This window comes from Canis lupus, chromosome X (genome assembly GCF_048164855.1).
Source record: "Canis lupus baileyi chromosome X, mCanLup2.hap1, whole genome shotgun sequence".
Lineage (NCBI taxonomy): Eukaryota > Metazoa > Chordata > Mammalia > Carnivora > Canidae > Canis > Canis lupus.
In genome coordinates, this window is record NC_132876.1 from 90945495 (window position 1) to 90971310 (window position 25816).

At 52.1% G+C, this 25816-nt stretch overlaps 1 long non-coding RNA gene across 3 annotated transcripts in view; it reads left to right on the forward strand.

Annotated features, from left to right (window-relative positions):
* Positions 1-25816, forward strand: part of LOC140627375 (uncharacterized) — a 38144-nt gene that overhangs the window by 10659 nt on the left and 1669 nt on the right. For all 3 annotated transcript variants that reach the window (XR_012026159.1, XR_012026158.1, XR_012026157.1), the window contains 2 exons: positions 23-90; positions 3733-3778. This is a non-coding gene — a long non-coding RNA (uncharacterized lncRNA). The remainder of the gene's footprint in view (positions 1-22; positions 91-3732; positions 3779-25816) is intronic.

Genomic DNA, 25816 nt, shown 5'->3' on the forward strand with positions numbered 1-25816 from the left:
TGCTTTATCACTGTTTTTCCAGTTCCTCCAGGGAGCTTTGATTTCCTCCTACTTGGGATGAGAATTCCTTTTCCCACCAGACTGGTACAGGTAAGTGTATCTCAACTGTCCTGGATTTATGCTGGGCCCCTCACCTGAGCATGCTGTGGAACAGCCAGAGAGCCCAGCTTAGGACTGGACCATCCCCTGAGAGAGCTTGGCCTTCCCCTAGTCCTGTGTGCATTATGCCCAGGGCCTCCTTGTCATCAGGGGTGGGGTGCGAAGAGGCCCCGATCCCTGATGTCCAATCTAACTGCCCTGTCTTAGCTGCCCCTTTGAATCTGTACTTCCAGGGCCCTGCCCCACTGGAGAGCCTTCACTCGGTGGCCTGGGTGGCTGAACAAGTTGCATTTCTAGGCAAGAGAGGCTGGTGGTAGGGCTACCCTTGGGAGGTGGCCAATTGTCCCTGGTTCTACACTTTGGTGGCTGCCTAATTTGCAGAACTCTGTAGCCAGACTGTACACGCTGAAAACAATCCCTCAGAGTCCCTTAGACTCAACTGATGAAAGCCTCCTGCACTCCCTGCCCAATACCACAACATCTACATCGTGGTCTGCAGTTTTTAAATTAAGAGATCATTTCAACATTTTTGTCATTTGTTGTTATTATTATTCTCATGATATGGATGAGAACACTGGGGCTTGGGAGGCAATAAGTAAATCTCCTGGCTTCAGGGAAATAGTCTTTGTCTTCTTGGCATGACCAGGATTTGGGCCTCCTCAGTGAAGCTCATGGATTGAACAGTTGTACATCGGGCATCTTCTGCTCGCCTGGCATTGGGCTTGGAAGCTGGAGATACAGAAGTGATCTCAGAGCTCAGAGCCCCAAGAGAGCATCCATGTCCAATGTGGTAAGAGCCCTGATGGTATTAAGCACAGGAGATTGTGTTGTCCCAGCTGGAGAAGGTGACAGTGTTAGAGAAGTTTCTGGAGAAGTGACACTTCCCCGGTTGTCAGTTGGTTGAGACATAGACATGGGCCCCCAGAGGACATGGACAAACTTCTCAAGTCTTCTCCAAGTCTTCTTCAAGTCTCACGGTTGTTCACCTGTGAGTTTGGCCCTGCACACATATTTTTTTTTTCTTATCCTCAGTACAAAAGCAAGATCAGTAACACACTTACTTTAAAGATAAGAAAACCAAAGCCTGGAAGGGTCCAAAGGCTCAGCCCTCTTGTTTCAGTTCTGAAGTCTGAAGGGCCCCCTCTACTCCTGACGTCACTGTGGGATCCACCAAGGCTGCTGTTGTGACCACACTGCCAGTCAGCTTTTCCCCTGCTCAATCTTTTCCCCTCGTGTGCATGCAAGTGTTGATCTTGAGACCACAACCTTCCTCCATCCAAATTTCTTTTTTTAAAACATTTATTTATTTGAGAGAGAGAGTGTCCGAGTGGGAGGAGGAGCAGAGGGCAAGAATCTTCCAGCAGACTCCACACTGAATGCAGAGTCCCACTCTAGACTCAATCCCATGACCCAGAGGTCATGACCTGAGCCGAAACCAAGAGTCTGGAGCTTCAGTGACTGAGCCACCCAGGCACCCTTCCATGCAAATGTCCATCTCAAAGTCTGCTTCCTGGAGAACTTGATTTAAGACACCATGTTACCTATGTTTCTCGTCTGATTTTGGTAGTGTGTGGATAACAAAACTTCCAAAATAACAGTGACCAGTGACCTAAATATGCCAGAAGTCGATTTCTCACATACAAGTCTAGAGGTTGGAAGTCCCAGGCTGGTAAGATGGCTGGCGTGAGGACTAAGTGGGAGTAACTCAGGATCCTTTGATGTTGTTGCCGGCACAACATGGCTTTTGGACCCAGAGTTACCTCGTGGTTCAAGATGGCTGCTCAAGCTCCCCATTGTATCTCTTTCCTAGCATGCAAGAAGGAGGAGAGAGCAAAGAGGGACATGCTCTCTCTCTCTCTTTTTCTTTTTTTTCCGGATCACATTCCAGAAGTTGCTTCTGCTTGGATCCCATCGGCCAGACTTGGTCACATGGCCACGCATGGCTGCAAGCCGAGGCTGGGACGTATAGTCTTTACTGGGGTAGATGGGCACATATCCAGTGCAAAACAGGATTTTATATTTCGGGGAAAAGAGGAAGATGGATCTTTGCAACATCTAGCAGGCTCTGGATGTGTGGCTCCCCACCCTCCACAAAACTATCCGGAGCAGTTTGGAGCCCCAGGGAGGGCAGAGGCTGTGTGTGGACTGTCTGGCATTTGGGGGCACTCCTGCCAGTCTTTGGCGATCACCCCTCATCCCTCATCTCTCCCCCTCGGTTTAGATCCGCAAGGATAGCTAGCTCTTGCTATAAGGCCACTTAAAGGCCAAATCAGCTCCCTCCCTCCCTCCCTCCCTCCCTCCCTCCCTCCCAGAAGCTCCCAGGGGAAGAATGACTTTTCTTCCTACTTGCCCCCTCCCTTTCTCTTTGATCTTGTGGTTCTTTAAGCGGGTGTCTTTCAGGCTCTCCTGGGGCCAAGAGGCATCCCTTGTTTACCCACAAATAATTAACTGCTATAGTCATTTCACATATACACAGACGGCATCACCATAATTACAGAAAAGATATTACACATCAGGCACACGGAATGGGGGCAATTCACCACCCAGTGGGGCCTGGAATCCGGGGTGAATAGATGCATCAGCTGGCCCTGGGTTTTATCCCTGGCTGGGCCCCTTTGTGCATTTCTGGGCCTCCCTCTATGCCTTGTAGGCCATGAAGCTGTGATGAGTGGCCCCCTCCCAGCACGTGTATATGGCCAAGTGTCCTCCTGTGCTCCCTAGTTTGCTGAGGCAGTAGAAACCGTGGGTTTGGGGAGTGCCGACTGTGCCATTGACCAAAGGAGAGGAAGCCATGGAACAGAGTGGAGAGGAGGGCTCCACAAGGAAGGGGCTGGGGAGGGGAATAGGAGGGGGGAGAAAGACGAGGATTGCCCTAAGGAGCCAGGAGGCTTGGGCAAAGGCAGAGGGATGGGCTCAGAGCTCCCTCCTTGGGGTACTCACCAGGAAGGGAGAAGAATGGTGAACGTCTACAGCTGGAGAGCAAGCCTGCCCACCTCAGTATGCACACGCATCCCCTGGGAGGAAAAGGGTGCCAAGAGCCCAGCGGTTCTGACTAAGCGCATCTGGGTGGGGTCTGAGGCTCTGCGGACGCTGCCCCTGCCTGTCCGAGGACCACACTTTAAGTAGTAAGGATGCACTGCAATCTTCAAACTCATTCTCTCTTTTAGTCCTCACAATGATCCTGTTTTAGAGCCGAGGGAAGCGAGGCTCACAGATGCCAAGTACCTTGTGTGAGGTTCCCGCCGGCCGGCCAGCCCACGGCTTTCTGGGCTTTCTGTTTTGTATGTAGGGCTGTTTTTCGGGCTGAGTTCGAGAACATTTGTGGATGTGTGTGTTGGGGGGGAACAGATCAAGCTCAGAGGGTCAGAAAAGGCCTGGGGTGTGTCCTGCGTGTGAGCCCAGAGGCCTTGTTTTGGGGCATTGAGAAGCCAAGGCGCACAGATGAAAGAAGTGGCTGGGGTACATAAAGCAGGACAGGATCAAACAGAGGCGTGGACTATATCATCCGTTAGCCTGGGCCAAGCTGGACTTTGTTACTAAGCCATGTGCCCGGAATCGCTCAACCCGAGTATCGGTTGTCTCGTGCAAAATGCTCACACTTTATAAGATCAGATCTCTGTGTTCTGCCTACAGATGTCTTGGTCTGGATTCACAGAGGAGGCGGCACTGCTGAGTGAGAGTAAGTCATGGAGCTGTCTTCGAAGAAGGGGCGTTCTCTGGGTGGGGGCGGGGGATGCGGAGGGAGGCACTAAATGAGGTAATGCATGCAAAAAGCTCATTGTTGTGCTGTGGGCTCATCGTGCAATGGTTACTGTGGCTTATATTAATAAATCAGAGAGGCATCTTGAATATGATGTAGGAACTTAGTGGCAAGGACCTACCTGCCATGGGTCGGCAACACCTCTCAGGACCACCAAAGTCAGGAGCCTTAAGGATGTCCTAAGTTCTTGCGGAACTTAGAACTTACCAGGGAGATGCCACATTCTAAAGAGACTCCTAAGGAATGAGCCAATTTGGGTGTCTGCAAGGGGTCCATATTGGCTAGAGGCAGAACGGTCCATCTGGGAGGGCTGAGCAGAGGGTGGAGGAAGGGGAGGAGGACATGGCAATGCTTCTGGGGTAGTCCTGGTCCTCTAAGAAGCAGGTGCCAGAGAGGATAAAATGTACAAGGATTTTATTGGGGGACATTTCTGGGCAAGAAACAGGGAAGAACTGGGCAAGAGCCGCTGAGAGCCAGTGATGCCCTCTGACCTGAGAGAGAGGGCAGTGAGGTGGACAGAAGCCTGGACTGTCCTGAGGTCTCTGGAAGGTTCAACAAGGCTGACGGAATGTCCTCAAATCAGTCAGCAATCAGAGAAGTCCCGTTTCTTGCAGGAACACGGCCACCTTAGTGCCAAGTGTCACTGGGTCAGTGGCTGGGGCCCGCAGGTGGGAGGCGTGGCTCAGCCTTGGCCCAGCGCTGGCTAGATTTCAGAGCTCAGGGGCGGGGGCCCTGGTGTGGTTTCTTTCCCGGCGTTGGAGGGCTGTGAGGTGAGGCTTTCCACTAAGTTGCCTACTGGAAGGGGAAAGACCTTGAACTCTGTCGGGACAGGGGCCCCAAGCCAATTGCAGCACCTCCCATGTAGTTGCCACTCTATAAATATTTGTTGACTGACTGTACAAGTAGAAGCCAGATCCTTCGGTCCTGAAGTGTTTGTTTTCCTTTTGCTCAATGTACCCTCAAAATGAGATTGATTCCTTTATTTCTGAAACTTTTCCCTTCTGTGCCATTAAGCTCTTTTTGCAAAAATGGCCAGGGCCTGGTGCGGCCCTCCATGGAAGTCCTCCGGGGTGAGAGGCTGGGGCCTTTTCTGCTGGTTGTGGGCTACTCAGCTCTGCAGGATTACCTCTCTGGGGAGAGCCTTGGTCCAGCAGAGCCACCTTGGGGTCAGATCTGCCACGAGACAGGAATCCGAGCGGAGGCTTTCTTGCTTCTAGAGGGAAAGGCCCGTCTGTCTTTCATCACTGTGGCACGCTCCATTCCCTGCCCCTCTGCCCCCCAGGCAGCACGTCATCCCTTTAGACAGTGTGTGCAGAAAGCGTGCAGCAGACACAACAGCCGGATGAGGGAGGGGGCTTTGGAAGCCAGGGGACTGGGCTTCCCATTAGGAGAAAAGTAGCGGCGACCTCAGGACTCCGGAGGTCCAGCCCCTGGAGGCAGCCTCTGCCCTGCTTCTCCGGAGGCTGCCGAGCCAGGCGCGACCTGGTTTCCTCTGCTGATGGAGGCAGATGCTCTGCATCCGTCTTCTGCGCACGTGCTTGTGCCTGGAGAGGAAGATAAAGCGGCTTGTTTCTTCCTGCTCTACTACTTTACCATGGTGTGGCCTGTGGCAAGCCAGCACTGATTACTGAGTGTGGGTAGGTGCACATACGCGCATGCATGTGTGTGCACGCACACGTTAGGGGGAGAGCTTGACATCGAAGAGGGGGATAGTGTAAGCAATGCTAAGTTTCTCAGCTGGTAGTTATGTCACTGCCAATGAATTGAACAGAATCTGTTAGTGCCAGTAACCTACAATCCCCAAATGATGCAAATAATAATAATAATAATAATAATAATAATAATAATAATAAAGCACTTACTCTGTGCAGGTCCTGTTCTGAGTTCTTTACATGTATGAACTCATTAACCCTGATGGTGCCTGATGGGGAAAGTCACTATTTTTCCTACTTTACAGAGGGGCAAACCAAGGTACAGAGGAGCTAGGTCACTTGCTTCGTGTAATTTATGCCGAAAGTGGCAGCCCTAATCATACCCACTCGACTACAGGGTCTGTAATTGCCTTGCAGAAGAAAATGTAAAGCTAAGCCCCATGTAGGAGTGGAGTTCTGGAAAGGCTGTATCGCAGAGCACCAGATCCTGGGGAAATCTACTCCACATGTTAAAAAAAAAAAAAAAAGGATACCCCATGTCCCAGATTACTAGTTACCAAAAGCCCTGCAGTTGGTAGAAGACATAGTTCTTGGCACCAGAGAGAACATCTAGAAATGCTGAATGGATTATATGTGGGCCTTTGGCATTACTTTCCAGAGCGATTCTTGCCTTTTTGTCATTTGCTTGTTCATTAGTTCCCAGGGGTGAAGCATATAAATCGACAGTGTATAAATCCAGGTAGGATCTGGGAGCCACCACAACCTAGACAGCCCTCCAATGGGCAGAGAGAGTGGACACTTCATATGCCATGCTCCACAGCTCTCTGAATGCCTTTCGAAGATCAAAGAAAGATTGGGTCATTTAATCTTGTCTTGGTAATTACTGTATGTCTTCTATTTTTATTGTATTTAGACTCATTGACCTTGGAAAACCGGTTTTGTGGACACAGAAACTTAGTGGGCTACAATAAACCTAGCTATTTTATGATCTCTGAGGGTTTCTGTGGGTGAGGACCTCAGGAAGGGCTCAGCCGGGTGGTTGTGCCCAAGGTCTCTGATGTGGCCGCAGCTGGAAGGGAACTAACACCTGATAACAGGGGGCTGAGCAGGCATTTCTCTCTTTGCCTGTAGTCTGGGGCCTCTCCGCATAGTCATTTAGCATGGGCTGGTTGGGCCTTCCTTCCAGTATGGCAGCCTCAGGCTAGCGAGACACAGGTGGCTTGGCACTTGGGGCCCAAGTGTCCTGTTGAGCCCAACAGAAGTATTGTTTTTTTTTTTTTAAAGATTTATTTATTTATTTGTTCATGAGAGACACAGAGAGAGAGAGAGGCAGAGACACAGGCAGAGGGAGAAGCAGGATCCTCACAGGGAGCCCGATGCGGGACTTGATCCCGAATCCCAGGATCACAACCTGAGCCGAAGGCAGGCGCCCAACCGCTGAGCCACCCAGGTGTCCCCATATTGTTTTTTATGACCTAGTCTCAGAAGTCATACAGGGTCATCTCCACCATGGTTATTAAGGTAAGGGAACATAGACCTCACTTCTCCACTGAAGGAATGTCCAAGTCTCCAATTAGAGTCATTCTCAGAAAATACAATATGCCACAGATGGGATATGGCAGGGGCTCCAGGGCAGTGTGAGAGCCCTACAGGGGTCTCTTGACCCAGGCTGTGTCCCCAATAATTACACCTCCGCCACCTGGCTGCCCAAAAGGACTACCCAGCAATGCTAACTGGGTACTGAATGGAGACTTGCCTAGAGCAGGAGCCCTGGGAGGTCAAGGCTGGAGGAAGGCAGTGAGGGGAGGGGTCCCAAGAGGCTGGATGAGCCAAGTGATAGGACAGCAAAACCCGTGACCCAAGCCTCACAGATCAGAGAGGCCAAACAGTGGCTGAGCTCACGCTGCCCTATGGAGAGCCCGGGCCCAGCTCTGGAACAGGGAGGGGGCAAAAGAGTGGGGGCTGGGCTGTGAATGAGGAGTCAGCCTTGACAATGGCTGCCACCCTTGCAAAGGGGCACTGGGGAAAGAGCTCTGAGGAGGGATGGCAGGCCCTGGAATGTGGCATTTGCCCAAATTGGCTTGGTGTCACTCTTCCAGTGTGGCCCCCTGCTACCAGCACCCGGGGCAGGCCATCTCCTGATGAGGAGAGGCCAAGGTCTCAGGGAGGGGGGGATGTGGATAGAGGGGCAACATCCCAAACCCCTGCCTGGGACCTTGTGGCCCACAGCCAGGCCTACATGAGAAATTGGTTACATGGCCAAGTTGACCGCTTAAGGCCTCGGCAAGCAGAGAGCGACATCCATAAAGTGCTGCCCCCCACGCCGGGCGCCTCAGCGGCCTCTGTCTGAAGGTAAATCCATCCATAAGCCTGCCGTCACTCTGGGCTTCATGTACATGATTTCTGGCATTTACAGCAGCGCAGCTCCGAATGCCGGAAGAAACTCCAACGGAATAATTTGCCAGGGGAAGGCGCGCAGAGTGGCAATTGCTCATGGCACATCTGAACAGCCACGGCTCCTGGGAAAACAAGCTCCCTGACAATTGGCCGGCCCACTGGCCTCTCTCCGCCGCTCACCCCAGTGCTAAGGAGGCCTTTACTAGCGGGAGGTTGCACTCCCTGCACTTCTGTGCCTCGTGGGGCACTGCCCGTGGGGGCCTCTGAGCCCCTGGTGGAGTCTGTCCTTCGGGCCCTGACGGATTTTCGTGGATGTTGGGACCCTCCCCTTTGATTCCAAGGGAGCCACAACGGAGTCCTCTTGTCCCTTGGCCAGGGGTCGGGGGCGGGGGGAGGCTGGGAGCAGTCACCACACCCAGCCCTGGGGCTGTTCACACCCCTCCTGAGCCCTTGAGAGCATTTCTGGGTGTCCTTCTGTGGCCTTCTGGTTATCTCCTTGGTGGCTGGCTCCCCTCTTCTGTCTGCTTTTCTAGTTCTTTCTGTTCTTCCTTTTGTCTCTGGGTTACTCTGCTTCCATCTGTGTGTGCTCACAGTGCTTGGCCTCTGTGTGTCTCTCCATCTCTATCTCACTCCGTCTCTCTCCCTCTGTGATTCCTACTTCTGGTCTCTCTCTCTGTATCTCCTACTTCTCTCTCTCTCTCTCTCTCTCCCTGTTTCTTTTTTTTTAAGATTTTATTTATTTATTCATGAGAGACAGAGAGAGAGAGAGAGAGAGAGAGAGAGAGGCAGAGACACAGGCAGAGGGAGAAGCAGGCTCCATGCAGGGAGCCCGCTGTGGGACTCGATCCCAGGACCCAAGGATCATGCCCTGGACTGAAGGCGGCGCTAAACCACTGAGCCACCCAGGGATCCCCTGTCTCCCTGTTTCTAATCCCTTCTGTCTTTCTCTTGCTGTCTTTTTTTCCCTGTCTTATTCCCCCATCCCTGTCTGGCTCTCCTCGTCCCTCCCACCATTCCTCTCTGTCTCTCTGCCTCTCTGCCAGTCTCCTTGCCTGTTTTTCTTTCCTTCCATTTCTCCATCTCTCTCGCTTTTTCTCGGTCTGTCTCGGACCCTGTGGCAGCGCACAGCCTGAGAGGGGGTCCTGAGCAGACTGTGGAACCAGCCGACCCAGCGCTGTGTTCTCTTTTTCTAGGCAGCTCACTCAGACCCTCCTGCCTCCCACCCTGCACCCCCCAGCCACACCACCCCGCCCCCAGCCAGGCAGTGAGGAGTCAGTTCTCTAAGCAGGTCAGAGACAGGCACCTGTATGAGCCTGCCCAGAGGCAACGCCTCCCGGAGCTGCGCTGCCCATTTCTCTGCTGTGGGGACTGGATTCTTTCCTCCTGCCTCCTGTAGTTATGTAACCTGAGAGCACTGGTGTCTACCCATGTAATGCACACATGACCCCCCTTGATCCAGACTGGATGGCCTGGTAATTCTCATCCTGGTTCCCCTTTCTAAAAAGTTAATTGTTTTGGGTGAGGTTACACGCATAGCACCCCCACCCCTTAACAAACCATGAAATGAAGATTCACATGTAAGAAGTTTATGAAGGGGGGCATTGGGGTGGCTCAGACAGTTAAGTGTATGCCTTCAGCTCAGATCATGATCCGGGGGTCCCGTGATCAAGCCCCATGTCGGGCTCTCTGCACAGTGGAGAGCCTGCTTCTCCCTCTCCTCCCAGTTTGTGCTCTCTCTGTCTCTCTCTGTCTCTCTCTCTCAAATAAATAAATAAAGTCTTTAAGAAAAAGAAATTTATGAAGGAAGTGCTCCAGGAGACTGTGAAGGGGGTGGTTACAGGAAAAGGAAGGAGAGGACGCAGGTGAAGGCATGATCTCAGGCAAGGTCCTTGGAAGGCAGCTTCCACCTGGTTGTACAAGAGGACCCTGGTTTTGCAGATAGGAAAACCCGAGGCAGAGACAGGGCTGTTTCCCCAGGGAACACTGTGAGTAAGGGGTAGAGCCTGGATCTGAACCCAGGAACACTGACTCCAGATTTCCCATTCATAACCATTATGCTATGCCCAATATCCTCCAACATGTGGTCTGGAACACGTGGAAGTGATCCCCATCCCCCAGCATTAGAATCACTGACTTTCATCCCTCCCCAAACACTCCATTTTTAGAAATCAACTCTGAATGTCAACTTGTACTGATTTTTGCAGTGGTTTTCATGTTTTCAAAAGCCTACATTTCACAGCCTCTGGGCTTCAATTTGCTACTTTTTGGGACAGATGCCAAATGGCACAGCACAAAATGAGACCCTTTAAGGAGAGAGGCCATGCCTTCTCTGTAAGCCTAGCCCCTGAGAAAAACCTGCACCCTAGAGCCAACCACGGCAACAAAAGCTTTTGCCTCTGCGGGCAAAGGGTAGGGATATGGGACCTAGTCAACTTGCTTGGTGACAGAACCAGGGAGTGGACAAAAAAAAACTCATCAGGGCATTTGTAAGCCTGGGGCTGTGTAACTGGCTTCCTGGTATCCACTCATACCCTTCTTTGCAAAGCAGCGAGAGCCATACAAATATAGCCATAGCGCTGACGTACTTATAAACCTCCAACGGCTTCCTATCACTTTCGGACTGAACACCAAATGTGGGGCAGTTGCACTGCATGATCTGGCCCCCGTGGACATCTTCAGACTCATGTTCCACCTCTGGCGGGCACTCCGGCTCACCCACAGGGCTCCAGTCACCCTGGCTTCACAGAGCCTCAGACTGTCCTTCCTGGGGACAACAGCATGAACATCACGTGGGACCTTGCTGGAAAAGCCAATCTGGGGGCCTGGCCCTGGACTTGCTGCATCAGATGCTCTAGGGGGTGGGGCCCAGCACCGAAAGCTGGAACCAGCCCTGCGGGGGGTTCTGGTGTCCGCCGATGGTTGAGTACTCCTGGCCCACACGTCCCTGGTGGCAGCAGCACACCACCACCACCAAGTCTCTCTTCCAGCAGCACCCCCAAGTCTCTCTCCCAGGTCACACTATTGGCAGGCCTCACTGTGGGTCAGGTGCTGTCCTAAGCGCTTTTTGGGTGTTAAGTACAAGGGAAGGTAGATTATAAAGTCTGTGTGGCTGTTGGGGATTCCTGCTCCAACCACACGTGGGAAAGGAAGTGGAAGGTGAAATTTTAGATACCTGTGGGGTATCAAGTGACCTCAGTGCATGGCACCTCAGAAATCCTGAGCCCCCCTGAAAGCAGGAGGCATTCTTCCCACTTTACACATTGTCTTAGTTTGCTTGGACTGGTAACAAAATGCCACACACTGGGTGGCTTATACAACAGAAATTTATTTCTCACGGTTCTGGAGGCTGGAAGTCCAACACCAAGTTGCTGGTAGAACCGGGATCTGATGAGGGTTAATCTCATCCTGCAGATGGCCACCTTCTTCCTGTGTCCTCACAGGACTGGGAGAGAGAACACCAGTGTCTCATCTTATAAGGACACTGATCCCATCATGGGGGCTCCACCCTCATGACCTCATCTAAACCTAATGACCTCCCCAAGGCCCCATCTCCAAATACCATCATGTTGGAGGTCAGGGTTTCAAAGTACCAGTTCTGGGGGCACACACGTTTAGTCCATAACACACATCTTTCAGGGCCCTGAGATTGCTGGAGGCAGCTCAAGGGTCTGGATCAATGTTCCTTGGGGTGCAGGTTGCCTGAATTCTGGGAATGCTGGTTTTTTTCTTCCCCTCTCACCAAAGTAGGGGACTCCAGAGCAAAAGCTGTGTGGCCTCCTAAATTCAGAAACCATCTTAAAGAACCTCAGCTAGTGGGGGTGGCAGTGTCCTGATGATTTCTTGCTTTTTCCCAGGACCACCAGCCCTGCCCCAGGGTCCAGAGGAGTGTGTCACATGTAATCAGAGGGGTAGGGATGGGACTGGATCCAGAGGTATCATCCCCTCGCACATGTAGGATGAGAAAAAGAAAGAAATGGCTTCAGAAAAATCAGTTCAGGGAGTACTGCCCCACAGGAGCCCAACCTGCTCTCAGCAGCTTCTCTAGGCCCCTGTGGGCAAGGAAAGCAAAAGTTCCAGAGAATCTGTCCCCCTAGGACACCCCTTGCCCAGGAACTGATGGGTGTGTGTGAGGGTGAGGTAAGTCCTCCAGCTCCCGTGCTCCTGGTGGGGATGAAGTGTGACCCTTCCTGTCCCCAAAGTTAGCCTCCAGGGGACTTCACCTGACATCACACCTTTGTTTGGCTCTTTCTCTAGTCCCACGTCTCACTTCCTTAATTCCCTCCGGGGTTTTACTGAGAACATTCACTAAGAAGGCACCTGACATGAACCCTTGTCTCAGGCTCTGCTTCTGAGGAATCTGTCCTAAGACAATGACACCAGCCTGAGTTGTTCAAAGAATGATAACAGCAACAGCCATTTTCAGAGCACCTGTCAAGTCCTGAGCTCTTCACAAATATGCTAGCCCCTGGAGGCTCCAAAGCACCCTGAGAGGCAGCGAGAGAGCTGAGGTTTCGAGAAAGCCCATAACTGTCCAGACATGTCTAAGTCGTGGGCTTTCATGCTGGAAGGGATCCTCCCCACATGTATTCCCTTCTCCACATTCCTGCAGGGTATCGTCCGGCTCCCATTGGAGCACTTTCATTCGTTGAACAAAGACTCAGAGCACCACTCAGGAGCCAAGCAGTAGGTACTGGGGTGTAATGATGAAAAGGTATCTGTCCTCAGTAGGAAAGGCAGACTAGTGAATGGACAATTTGGGTGGGAAAAGTCTGTGAAAAATCAGTAAACTGTGGGAGCTCATAGAAGTGGTGCATATGATCTCGGGGCATTGACGGTTGGAGGGCCTGTCTCGAAATGGAGTCCTCCTTCTGCCCTTCCAATACTTGAAGAAAGTTATAGTCTTTTCCTTAAGGCATCTTCTCTTCAGCCAAAGTGTTGCTCCCCATCCTCTTCAGCCTTTCCCCATTAGACTTGATTTTCAGACCCCTCAGCATGTTGGGTGCCTCTCTGAAAACAGGTTTGTAAATGTTCCCCCTAAAGTGTAAGACTCATCCTAGCTCAGAACCCCAAATGGTCTGATCCAAGCAGAGAGCAGTGGGCACATTTCCCCTCCCATAACTTCCCCTGAATGAGACCCCCTGCTCCTCTTAATGCATCCACAGTTGTTTCTCACAGAACAGAGAGCTAGTCACGCTTCTGAAACTTTTCTACGTGAAACGGGTCTCATTTCACATTGCAATATGTCCCATCTCATTTTTATCCAACTGACTTTCTAAACTGAATGCAACACTGTACATGTATTTCTGTTCCTCTTTGTGCTAGTTATTCTCCTCCCCCGCCATATCCATTCTTTGATCTTTGCTCTGTTCTGTTTTTGCAGGAGGCTGACCTCTATCAATGTCGTCACTGGGCTCCCTGGTCCTCTGGCTCCCTGTTAGTTATGGCCAATTGGAGGCACCCGTGGGAGCTTAGAGTGGGGAAGGGGGTGAGCTTAGGTATTTATCGCACCCCCAAGTCTCTCTTCCAGGTCACATTATTGGCAGTGGCCGCATTCTTCTACCTATGGACACAGCTGTTGTGTCCTGTGGCCCTTCTGCCATGGTTGCCATGCTGAACTGTGGCAAACCACTCATTCTCCTTGCCCTTTGAGGCTGTCTTAGTCGATCTGGGCTGGTTAAGCAGCGGGCATTTATTTCTCACGGTGGTGGAGGCTGGGAAGGCCAGGATCAGGGCGTTGGCAGATCTCGTGTCTGGTGAGGCCGGCTTCCTGGTCTGCAGATGGCTGTCTTCTCGTATCCTCACACGGTAGAGAGCACAGCATGAGAGAGCAAGCTCCCTTGTGTCTTTTTATCAGGGCACTAACCCCGTTCATGAGGGTTCCACTCTCCTGGCCTGATGGATCACTTCCTGGGAGCCCCGCTTCCTAATATCATGCATTTTGGGGGGACACCAATATGCAGTCTACAGCCCAGGCCCAGGAGTGGTCCCAGCATCTTGCTCTTGCTGGCCCCTGGGGGCGTCACCATTCAGTATGAGCTCCCTTAGCCCTTCCTCCACGTCTGTAAGGAGCCCCTTGGTTACGCTGTCTTCAATTAAACCTTCTGAGTATGTGCTTTGTTCCCGCTGGGTCCCTGACAGATATAGTTTAATTTTCTCGACTTCAGCTCCTCACTCCCGTCCAGTGAAATCTTTTCGAGGCTTAGTTTTTCATCCATCATAATAGCTTTTATTTCCAGTTCTGTTTTACCTGGAAACTTGCTAAACAAGCCTGATTTCCTGTCCAGAGTCAGCCAAGTCCCATACTGCCCAAATGCCTCTAAGGGGATCTGGCGTGAAAAGCTCACCCTCTGAGTAAGCAGGGATCACAAGCCTTCCCTGAACAAATTAGATGTGCTAGAGTATTAGAGCGGGCTAGAGAACTGTTCGCCTGGTGGGGGGAGAGGAAGGGGAAGGACATTCGAGTCCGGGAGAGTGGTTGAGTCACGAATAAGACGGCATCGAGTGGAGATCCGTGAACCCCTGCTGCCTGTGGGAGACAAGATGGTCTATGTGATAACCAGCCCCCACAGATGTGTCGAATGCTTTTATTCAAGCAATAATCCAGTCAGCGTGAGATCTGGCCACATGGTTCTCTCTTCCTGGACACCCTCAGCGAGCTGCCTTTGCATAAGGTCACCTGAGAGAGTTACGTGCCAAAGGGTAATAAGGTTCCTTCTAGGTCTTCACCCACGTCACTGGAAAAAGTAATGTCGCTTAGGGCCGAGCATGAGATGGAGTTTGGCTCATCACCAGAGGCTTTCCTGAAGACTGGCCTCAATGCATATCCATACCTGTGGAAGACGCTGCTAGCCCTCACCGGCAGGCATCCACCTTATCCTCTTTTTCCGGGCTATAGGACTAAATCCCATCTCCCAGCCCCTTGCTGTCAGATGGTCCCATGTGACTGAATTCTGGCCAGTGGAATGTGGGTGGAGATGAGACATCCCATTTCTAGTCCTGGCTTGCAAAATTCTCCCACACAAGATTCTTCTGTCTTCCCCTTCCCCGGAAGCCTTGGAGGCCAGAAATTAAAGATGGCAGCATCATAAGACAGAAGGATCCACGTGTTCAGATGACTCTGGCGTGGGGGTAGGGGTGGGGGGCAAAGCCCCTCCTGCTGATTACACTGTGCTCTGATGTGAACAAGCAATTTTGTTGCTTGAGCCAGTGAGACTTGGGGGTGTTTGTTGCAGTGAGGCCTACCCTGAATGATACCGGAATGGGTACCAAAAGTGGGATTCAAATCCACACGGGCATATGGTTATTCAATCAGCTACGGTTCAGCAAACTATACTACGAACCAACCCACTTTTGTCCACATTTTCCATAAGGATAAGCTGTGAGATTTTGTAAAATGCTTTGCATAAATTAAGAATCATTGTGTGTATTACTTTTCCCTGATCTACTGGGTGACTTACTCTGATTTATCTATAAAAAGATATAGAGTAAGTTTGGCTTTACTTGTATATAATGAATCCATGCTGGGTCTCAATGGTCCTCCCTCCCTCCCTCCCTTCGTCTGCCCCTGCCTCCTTCTTTCTTTTGCCAGGAATTAAAAAACCACCTCTTTAACAGTCGACTTAAATTTTTTTTTCTAGGAATCATTTCCAATTGTATGGTTCTATAATTCCTCAAATCTACATTTCTCCCTTTTTTTTTGAAAAGCAAGACATTTGTTCTTTTTCAGTAGATTTAGCTTCCACGAATGTAGAAAAAATATGTACTTTGACCACTTCAGAGAAACTAACAGAACCTTCTAGCAGTTTAACTCCATTTACTTCCTCATGCCCTAATAACTTCCATCCACTGAGCACAGGCTGCGTGCTGGGGTCCCACGCACCACATACATACCGACTCATTGAATCCTCACTGCAACCCTATGAGGCCAGTGATTCATCATCTCCATTCTACAGTTGGGAACATTGAGGAACACGAAGGTCAAGCCATCTCCCTTGGGATTTTCCCAGATTACAAATGACAGAGCTGGGATTCGGATCCCCGAGGGTGGCCCTCGGAGGCCAAGTGCTACCACTACCACTACCACACTCTATGGTGTCTTCCTCAACTTTGAAGCTGGATTTGGTTTGGTCTTGTTGTGTCTTCCCTCCTCTCCCTCCTGAATGGATCATCAGTACTTTCCCCTTCCTAGCAGTGAGTGTCCCCATGAACAGAAAGAAAATCCCCAACCCCACAAGATTCCACTGTCAGGCTGGACAAGGAAACCCAGACCACCAGGCAGTGGAAGCCAAGTCTGACCCCCAGGACCTCCTCCTGCCCTGGGCAGGGAAGAAGAAGATGCTCTTGGCCCTCTGGCCACTGCCCAGCCCTAACACGAGTGGAGCCCATCAAAGGCAGTGTCTTAGACACCCATTCAGTTGCTACCTGGTATCTTCCCTTGGAGCACTTGGGGGCCAAAGGAGAAGGAACATGCCTGCAATGTAATTAACACTATAACAACTTGTTTCCCCCTTGGAGAATTACACCATTAGCTGCTTCAATTGTGCATGAAATATAAATCACATTACTCGGAGGCATCGTGTTGGAGCAGACGCGATGCTAAGTGACGAGGCTCTCCGCGGTGTGTCCCCCTCGTCAGCCGGCAGGTCAGAAGGAACATGAGCCCCGGGGCCTGAAGCCAGCAGAGATGCCCCAGGCTCTCTCTGGCTGTTCCGGCCTCAGAGGACCCACAGCAGAGAATCTTTCCTGGGTGGTCCGGGAAACCGGGTCTGGGGAGCCTTATCCCCAGTGCTTTTTTCCTTTCTGGAAGAATGTGGACTGGCTTCGGACTGGCTTCCTTGCACCCCTAGCTCCCTCATACACGCAGAGAAAAGGGGCTGCATCTCACGATGTTTTCTGGAAGGCTGGAGGAGTCAGTCCAGAGTATTAACCTGTCAGGCTGAGTGCGAAGCGGATAGGGGAGGGAGGTGATCCTTCACCTGTCAGATCCTAACGTGTCGCTGGCTTTTGGTCATTCCGTCACCCATTAATTCACCTTGCTCCGAGCGCTCGGATTCTCCACCTGTGCCAGGCACACTCAACCCCCTACTTTCCGTCAACGCACGCTATCAGGCCACTGGCCCCAGCCAGCTCGGGACCCTCAGTCATGGCCGAGTCAATAAGCTGCTGAGAAACAGGATGCGGGGTTCTGGTCTGCCACCCTCCTTGGAGGACGGTGAAGGAACTTTCCAAATCCTGGCATCAGGAGACGGCATCTTTGCTGTTTCAGAAAAGACATGGGTCGATTTGTATCTGTTTCCATTTTGAGAGGGGGGGCAGGTGACACTGGGTACAATTAGCAATGGCCTGGTGCCTGGTCCCATGGGGACTTGTGGGGAGGGCTGCCCCTGGGCGCCATCGGCAGCTGCTGGGAAGGCTCAGAGCCAGCCCTCTCTCACCAGAGCCCCTGTTAGGGCAGGAAGTTTGGAAACCCAGCCCGAAGCTGCAGGAGAAATTTGGGAAAATATCATGCAATTACCCTAATGACAGCTGTACAAATCACACAACCGCCCCTCAAATCCCCTGCCGCCGAGCAGAGCCAAAAACAGGAAGAGCCAAAACCCACATATGGATTCAGGGAGACCTCTGGAAGCTGTCCCTATGGAGGGCCTGGGCTGGAGGGGGAGTGGTTAGCAAGGGCTGGAAAGGCTGCAGGGGCTCCGGCTCTGCCTGGCCGGGAGGGGCTCGCTTCAGGACAGCCCCCGCTGGCACAAACCCATTGCAGGGAGCCCAGCCCGGGGAGGCCCTCCCATCTGCCCTCCCAGACCAGAGCAGTCGGGAGACTGAACAGGGCCTACGGGGGGACGGGGTGACAGCTGTCAGCTCCTGGTATTTCTCTGGTTGGGGAAATCTCCTCCATTCTGTAAGTCCAAATATTTTCTTGGACTTTGATCAAGACCCAGATCAAGCCTGTCCTCCCCTTTTCTCACAGAGCCGTCCTGGGCTCCCTCCCACACCCTGGTCAGAACACCGAGGAGCACTCAATTGTGCTATGCAGTCCGCCTCTCGATTCCCCGTTCCCTTAGAACCATCTGCTGTGAGAAATCACAAAAGTGCCAGATGGGGGACAGAGAGGTTTCTGTTTCCAATGTCCCTCTCTCTCCCTCCCTCCTTCTCTCTCTCTCTCTCTCTCTCTCTTTCTCTTTCTCTTTTGCTATACCATAGTTTTAAACACACACTAGGTATTTAATTATAGATCCTCCTCAATGCAGTGGAAAATGATTAGGCTTCAATTGTCTGATTTCCTGGGATAGAGTTTTGTTCTTCCGTTGTCTAGAATTCTCCGCAGGGATGAACGCCTCCATTTTACAGAGCGGGAAAGTGCAACTGGACAGGCACAGCTAGCTAACAGGTACTTGGTGTCTGTTGAGCACTTGGGCCAGGCTCTGGATTGGGCACCAGGGATGATGAATATGAGGAAGTCATCATCTCTGATCCCTGGGAGGGTGGAGGGCTTACTGGCGAATGAGAAGGCGGCAGTCTGCACTTCCCTGTAGTGTGTAGATGAAGACTCAGAGCCCAGCGGAAGCCTGTCCCTGGGGGTCCCTGCTCCCGGGGAGTCCTGCACAATTTACTGACAAGCAAAGACAAGAGAGGGAAGACTCCATCTGCACCCCTGGCTGGAAGGGCTGTCCTTTGCCTGTAGACGAGATGAGAGCTGGAGGGACAACAGAGATCGCACAATCTCCTGATGGATCTAAAAAGATGACTGGTTTTCTCAAGGACAACGTGGCTTCTAAGTAACTTGGAACAATAGCTACTCTTCTGTGAAAGGTCGCGATAGAGGCCTCGTGCAGAATCCTTTCCCCGCATTATGGCTGCTGGGGAACAGTGTGCTACAGCCCATTGCCCCACTGCCCTGGGTTCCCATTCTGGCTTGATTGCAAGATCCCGACTATGTGACCTTGGGGGGTCACCGAATCTCCTTTCTCCTCCGGCTCTGTCTGTCGAATGGGGACCCAAGAGTTCCTCACTCGGGTGAAATGGGGGATTAAATGCACTAACATCTGTACAGAATTTGGAACCCGGAGCACTCCAAGTGAGGTCTACGGACCAGCCCCTTGTGCATCGCCAGGGGCTCATTAGAAATGCAGGTTCTCAGGCCCAGTCCCAGACCCGCTGACCCAGAGGGGGTTCATGTGCCCGCGAGAAGCTCTGGCTGGGAACAGTGCCTGCAGCATAGTAAGTGCTCTGTAGCTGTTGGCTGTGATTAGTGTTCTTATTTGTTATCCCATCTAATCTCGAGGCACACCCACAGGGCAGGAGACCGAAACTCAGACAGCCCCAGCACCCACAGACAGGAGGAAGCAGGACACCAGTGCAGACAGAGTCAGCGAGCTGCCCGCTGGGCCCCGGGGGAGGGGCTTTCAGTCCTCAGGTCATTGAGGGCGGGGGAGAACAGGTATGCTTTTGGTTATTTGCCTTAAGTGCAGACAGCTCCAAGTCCCTGGGGCCCTGGCTGCTGAGAGGCACAGCATCATTGCAATGTGCAATTTTTAAAAGATTTTATTTATTCATTCACGAGAGACACAAAGAGAGAGGCAGAGACACAGGCAGAGGGAGAGGCAGGGTCCCTGTGGGGAGCCTGATGCAGAACTCCATCCCAGGACTCCGGGATCACGCCCTGAGCCGAAGGCAGACCCTCAACCACTGAGCCATCCAGGTGCCCCACAACATGAATTTTTTAAATTGTGGTTTAAATACAAATGTCCAAAACCTTAGCATTTAAAGTCTACAATTCAGTGACAATAAGTACATTCACAGTGTTCTGTAACCATCACCACCGTCTAGTTCCAGAAGTTTTCCATGCCCCTGAATGGAAACCCAGGCCCCATTAGCCATCACTGCCTATTTCCCCACTACCTCCACCCCCAGCCCTGGCCTACCACTAATCTACTTTCTATCTCTATAGGTTTGTCTCTTCCGGACATTTCCTATCAATGGAATGAGACAATGTGGTCTTTTGTGTCTGGCTTCTTTCACTTAAACAATGCTCTCGAGATTCATTCGTGTGGTAGCCTGTGTCAGAATTTCATTCCTTTTCATGGCTAAATAATATTCCATTGCATGGATGGAGCATACTTGGTTCATCCGTTCATCCATTGATGGACACTTGGGCCGTTGCCACCTTTTGGCCATTATGAATAATGCTGTTCTGAACATTCCTGTACATGCCTCTGCTCGAGTCCCTGCTGTCAGCAATTTGGGGGTATCTGCCTGGGAGTGGAACTGCTGGCTCACACAGTAGATCTGTGTTCAACTTGTCGAGGAACAACATGTGTTTTTTTAAGCTGTTCCATGTGCCAGGCAGGGAAGAGACATTTAAGATCCTGAGGGAAATGTTCCCTGGACACTGCCCTTGTGTGTCCCAGTCCCGGCCTGAGTCACTGGGCCTGCCTACTGAGGCCCAAGGCGCCCCCTGGGTTGCCAGCCCAGGCTGGAGCAGTGCCGTTTTGCTTTTCCATACTCTGCACGCTCCTGCAGGGAACTGGAAGGGCATTTACTGTAGGATGTGCCAGTCTGAGAGGCTTCTGTTGCTCCTGAAGGGACACTGGAGAAAACCAACGGGGGCTAAAGGAACCAAGGAGAGAGCACTGATGTGTGGTACAGGCCTTGAACGTGGGGCCATTAGCGCCCTGAGAGAAGAGCAGGGTGCTCAGTGCCTGGGTGGCCAGCACTAGGGGCTTCCTGTGTATTCGGGGCTAATGACTGGCCTTCGATGATTCCCCCAGCTTCTTTCCCAGTGACCTCCGGCTCCCTGAGGAAAGATGCCAAGGTGAAGGCCGTTCGTTGTAGGAGGCAGGAGGGTGGGCCAGGAGATACCCCCCCACCCAAGGTGCAGCAGTAAGCTGGGATGTCTCCCTCACCCAAGACTCAGTGGGTTGGAACTTGGGTTTGCTGTGACGAAGTGGGAGCAGAGCGCAGGAGGAGGAGAGAGCTTTTCTTGGAGGAAATCATGGCTACAAGTCAGGACAGGGGTGGCAGGCTCACAAATGCCCCCGCTGGGGTTGTTGGGTCAGGAATGAGGGGAGAGGGGAGGGGGAGGGGTCAGCAGAGGTTAGCCTCAAAGCTGTCTCCGAATACTGTTTTCCACTGCCCGACCCAGCTGAACAGGCTGTTTTTCCGTAAACACTCTAGCCTTAGCCTCCACGGAGCACCGAACCCCAAAGTGGGGCCCTTATCTGCCCGCCCCTCCCACCAACCTGTCCCTGTTGCCATGGTAACTATCTGGGGTAAGGTGATCTCTCTACTTGCAACCTCCCTTGCTTTCAGCACCAATCAATCAAAGCCCCCAACCCCATCTCTCAGGGGGAGGTCCTAGGGGAGAGTGGGGAAGGAGGGGAATTAAACACAGGAAAAGGAACCACAGTAATGAAAAATGAACAAAGAGAGGGGGTGATGTAATTCTGGCTGCTGAGCAATTCCTTTTGTCCCTCCAGCGGCCACACCCTTCCCGGAGTTAACTCCTAAAGGAGGAAGGGACTCCCGGTGGGGGAGAGGGGGCTTTGCCAGAGCCTCCAGGCCGGCCGTGGGGGGCAGGATTTCTGGCCATGGAGGCCTTGTGAGGATCTGCCTTCCAACGGTCCATGGCCCTCCTCTGGAGGAAGGTCACCGCAATGACGAATCAGCCTGGTCATGGGTAATTAGACATGGACTGGAGCTTACCTGCCAGAGTGAGCAAGGTCATAATGGGGTTGACCATCGAGGATTTATTGCCCCGTGGCAGACTATTTTGCACAAATGGCTAAAACAATACTTTCCGCCCTTCCTACGTGCTTTTCTGGAAGCTTGCCTTGCCTCCCACGCAAAGGTGGAGTCTGCGTCCCCTCCTCGTGAACTTGAGCGGGCCTTCCGGTTGCCTCTATGAATCGTGCACAGCAGAAGTGAGGTTACGTGGCCTCTGCGGCTGGGTCAGAAGAGGCGGCACAGCTTCAGTCTGGTTCTCTCTAGGGATATGATCCTTGGAGCCCAGCCACTGTGCCACGAGATGGCCCAGGTGACCTGGCGTGGCCGCAAGGGAGATGTGCTGCTGACACCGGCCTCCACCGAGATCCCCGCTCACTGCCAGCATCAACGGCTAGACCCACGTCGAGCAAGCCAGCTTCCGAGAGGACGCACCAGGGTCAGCCACCGTGGGCCTGCCACCAATACTCTCCTGGCTGAGCCCAGCTGGTCTGCGGAAACACGGGGCTAGTGACAGTAATTGGGCTCCTTTAGCATCTCTACTTATCTGCCTCTAGAAACATAGAGGTTTAATCGTTCCTCCTGAGTGGGCTGACGGTCGGATGAGCGCCGGGCACCCAAGGCCACAGGCGGCCACCGGTCTGCTTGTTAAGATGCGGTGAGGGACCCAGGTGAGAACTGCCATCCGGATGGCATTCGTTAGCTAGAAAACCAGTGGGCTGTCCCTGTGTTCTCTCGAGACCTCCTTCTGTGACTTTGGATCCTACCTGGGCGCCAGCTCCTCCGTGGGTAGCTGCCACCTTGCTTTCAGCTCACGGTCAAACATCTCGAAAGTCGTGTACATCAAGGGTTTCAAACCTTCGCTAGCACCGGAACCACCTGGTGGGGTGGTGGGGGGACTTGTCAAAGACAGTTTCCTGGACTCCACCCTCAGGATTTCTGATTCAGTCGGTCTGGAGTGAGGCCCGAGAATCCGTGTTTGTCACGAGCTCCCGGATGCTGCTGACGCTGCCAGTCTGTGGATCAGGCTTTCGGGAGCACTGCTCTATACGTTACCCCCATCTCTTCTGTTTCCTCTTCGGCCCCAGCACGATGAGATCTTTCCCTCTCCCATGGGTGTCAGACAGTCACATCTAATGACTCCTGCTCATTCCTTATCCTCCTTTGACATCTAAGCATCGTTAAATGTCACTGACCACTTCTTCCCTCTTTACCTCCTGTTACACCGCCCTTCCAGTTCTGAATCTAACTTAGGGTTCTTTCTTCCCCTTGGCCTTGCTCGTGCATGTCTCAGAGGTCCTCACTCTGGAGTCCTCTTCTGGATCTTTCTCTAGACTCTGCTCTTTCTGTCCGGCTCCTCCCGTCATCTTTCATCCAGGCACCTATGCCTTCTGAATGTATAGCTCCGGCTGTAGCTTCTCTCCCGGTGTCCAGGTCCATAGCGCTTCCAGCTTACTGGGCATCTCGAGCTGGGTATCCTGTAGATATTCGCCGTGTCCAGAGCCATCCTTCCACCTTCATCGGTAGACCTGCTTTATGTCCCTTATCCCTCTCAAAGCTGGTTGTTCTCCAACCCTCCTCTGTAGTCCAGTCTCTCTCCCATCCCCTGCCCAGTCCTTGTTCAGGTCCCCAGTAGCTCCTTGCCTGGCCCACTGGCATGGTTTTCTAGGTCCTTTCCTTGCCACCAGCCTGCTTCCCTGCCATTCCACCGGTTTACACCATTATCAGTTAGGTTTCTGACACAGAGATCAGGTCACTTAACTCCCTGATGGAAACAGTGACATGACTCTCTGGAAGTATAGCGGACACTAGCAGTGCCTCACCCTCTCATGTCTCATTTGTGTGGACATCGGCTTCCAGTGGGCCTTTACTCCTGACAGCCAGTGCCTCTTTGCTGGGAGACTGCCCCCGGGCGGTCAGAGCCACTTCACCTGTGCCACGCGTGGACAGACCAGTGTGCCTTGAGGGACAGCCTGGGACCAGTGACTGCAGGATCAGGCTAATGCTGCCCTTGGAGGGACTGCACTTGGTACGGACCCTTGACTTGTCTTTTGACCTACTCCCCTTCTTGCTCTTCCTGGTAACAGCTCCTAATAAATCATTTTCACTTGTCTCTGAGTCTGCTTCTGGGGACCTTGACCTAAGACAAGAACACAGAGGATAAAACGAAAACTCCTAAATCTGGAAATCAAGGCCCTTTGAAATCTGGTCCTAACAATGTTTCCGGATTCATCTTTCTCTGAGTTCCATCTGACGCTACAGCCACATCAAGGACTTGCGTCCCCAGAAAGCACCATGTGCTTCCAGGCTCCTGTGGCTCTGATCGGGTGTTACCCCTTTGGGGCACGTCAACCCAGCTAATCCTTCAAGGCCTAGCACACATGTGAAGCCTTTTGAAATCCCTCTTCTGGTGCCATTGCCCCTGTTCCTTTTGTCTTCGTATTTTGTATGTTTCCCTGCTGCAATACTTACTGAGTTAATGCATGGAAGTCTGTTCCCCACATTCAAATGCGAACTCCCTAAAGCATGACCAGCGTTTCGTTAAGTTTGGTGTTCTCGAAGCCTTGCAAAGCACTTGATCCTTAGGAGGTGCTTGTTATGGGCTGAGTTATGTCCCCCAGAAAAGACGGGCTGCAGTTCTAAATCCTGGTACCCCGCGGTGTGAGTTTATTTGGAGGTAGGTTCTTTACAGAGGTCACTGAGTTAAGATGAGGTCATGACAGTGGGCGTGAATCCAGTATGACTGATGTCCTAATAAAAAGGGGAAATTGAGACACAGAGACACACAGGCAGGGAAAAGGCCACGTGACCGTGAAGGCAGACATGGGGGTGATGCTTCTACCAGCCGAGGGACACCGAAGACTGCCAGCAAACCACCGGAAGCCAGAGGAGAGAGGCCTGGAACAGGTGCTCCCCTTGAGGCCCTCAGAAGGAGCCAGCCCTGCCAACACCTTGATCTTGGACTTCTGGCCTCCAGAACCGTGAGAGGGCGCATTTCTGTTGTCTGCAGTCCCTGGATTCACCGTACTTTGTTATGGTAGCCCCAGGAAACGGATACAGTGCTTGGCAAATGTTTGTTGAACGAATCTTTGATGTAACTTATTTAGCTACTGGGCAAGTATTGTCACCATCCTCCTTTTACACAGGAGGAACTGGAGACACAGAAAGGCAGAGTAACTCATCCAAGGTTGCAGAGTGAGTGACAGAGTCAGAATTTGAAAGGCGAGCCCGACTCCAGAGCCTAAGGGCTTTGCCACCGTGCCATGCTGAATTAAGATAATTCTTGTAACAACTGTCGCAAATGAGGTTGTCAGGGCAGAGGTAGGCGGAGGATGATCTTGGGATAGAGACGGTGAGTGGCCGAGCTTCACGTGGGTGGTATAAGTGGCAGAGATGGAAATCGACCTCTTTCTTCTGATTCCTAATCTAGCCCCCTCTCTACAAAGTAGAAGAGATGGGCCTTGAGAGCGTCTCATGATAAATACTCACATTTGAGAGTCATTGCCACTAGTCTGGGTACCAGCCAGTAAAAACGGGGCAGATAGTTGTTGTCAGGGAGACCTGGCTCCCAGGGAGGGGGGGACGTGCTGTCGCTGGTTATGGGCTAACAGTGGTCGTGTAAATTTTCATTCTCCGTGAGTGTAACTTCCGTGACTGATGGTCATAGGTAGAATTGCTTGGGCTTTAGATTTGTGGACCTGATGCCCATAAACCACATTTTCATATAGAATACATGTCTGAGGAGAAGCGGGCATGTTTTAATCTCGTGAGTTACGGCACTGCCTCCCTCTAAAACCTCTGAGCCAGCCTCTGATGAGTGAAGAGGTTGCTGTAACAAGGGAAAAACCCACCCAATGCCTCCCAGCCTCCCTTCCCCACTCCTTCCTCAGAGACCAGCATTTATTTACTCTGTAGGAGGGGAGGATGTTCTAATCGGTTTTTAAGGGCTCTTGCTGCCTCGGAGTGGCAAGAAGAGAAGAGATGTGCACACGCAATTTTGGCCTCTTCAGTCATGATTCCAATAGCTGTTGACAGCCGAGTGGTTCGGCAATGAATTTGGTTGCAAAGGACAGTAGTGGTGATGGTGGTGGTGGTGGTGGTGGTGGTGTGTGTGTGTGTGTGTGTGCACCTGTGCATGTGTGCATGCCCGGGTGCATCTGTGCTTCTTCACAACCAAGTTGGCTCTACT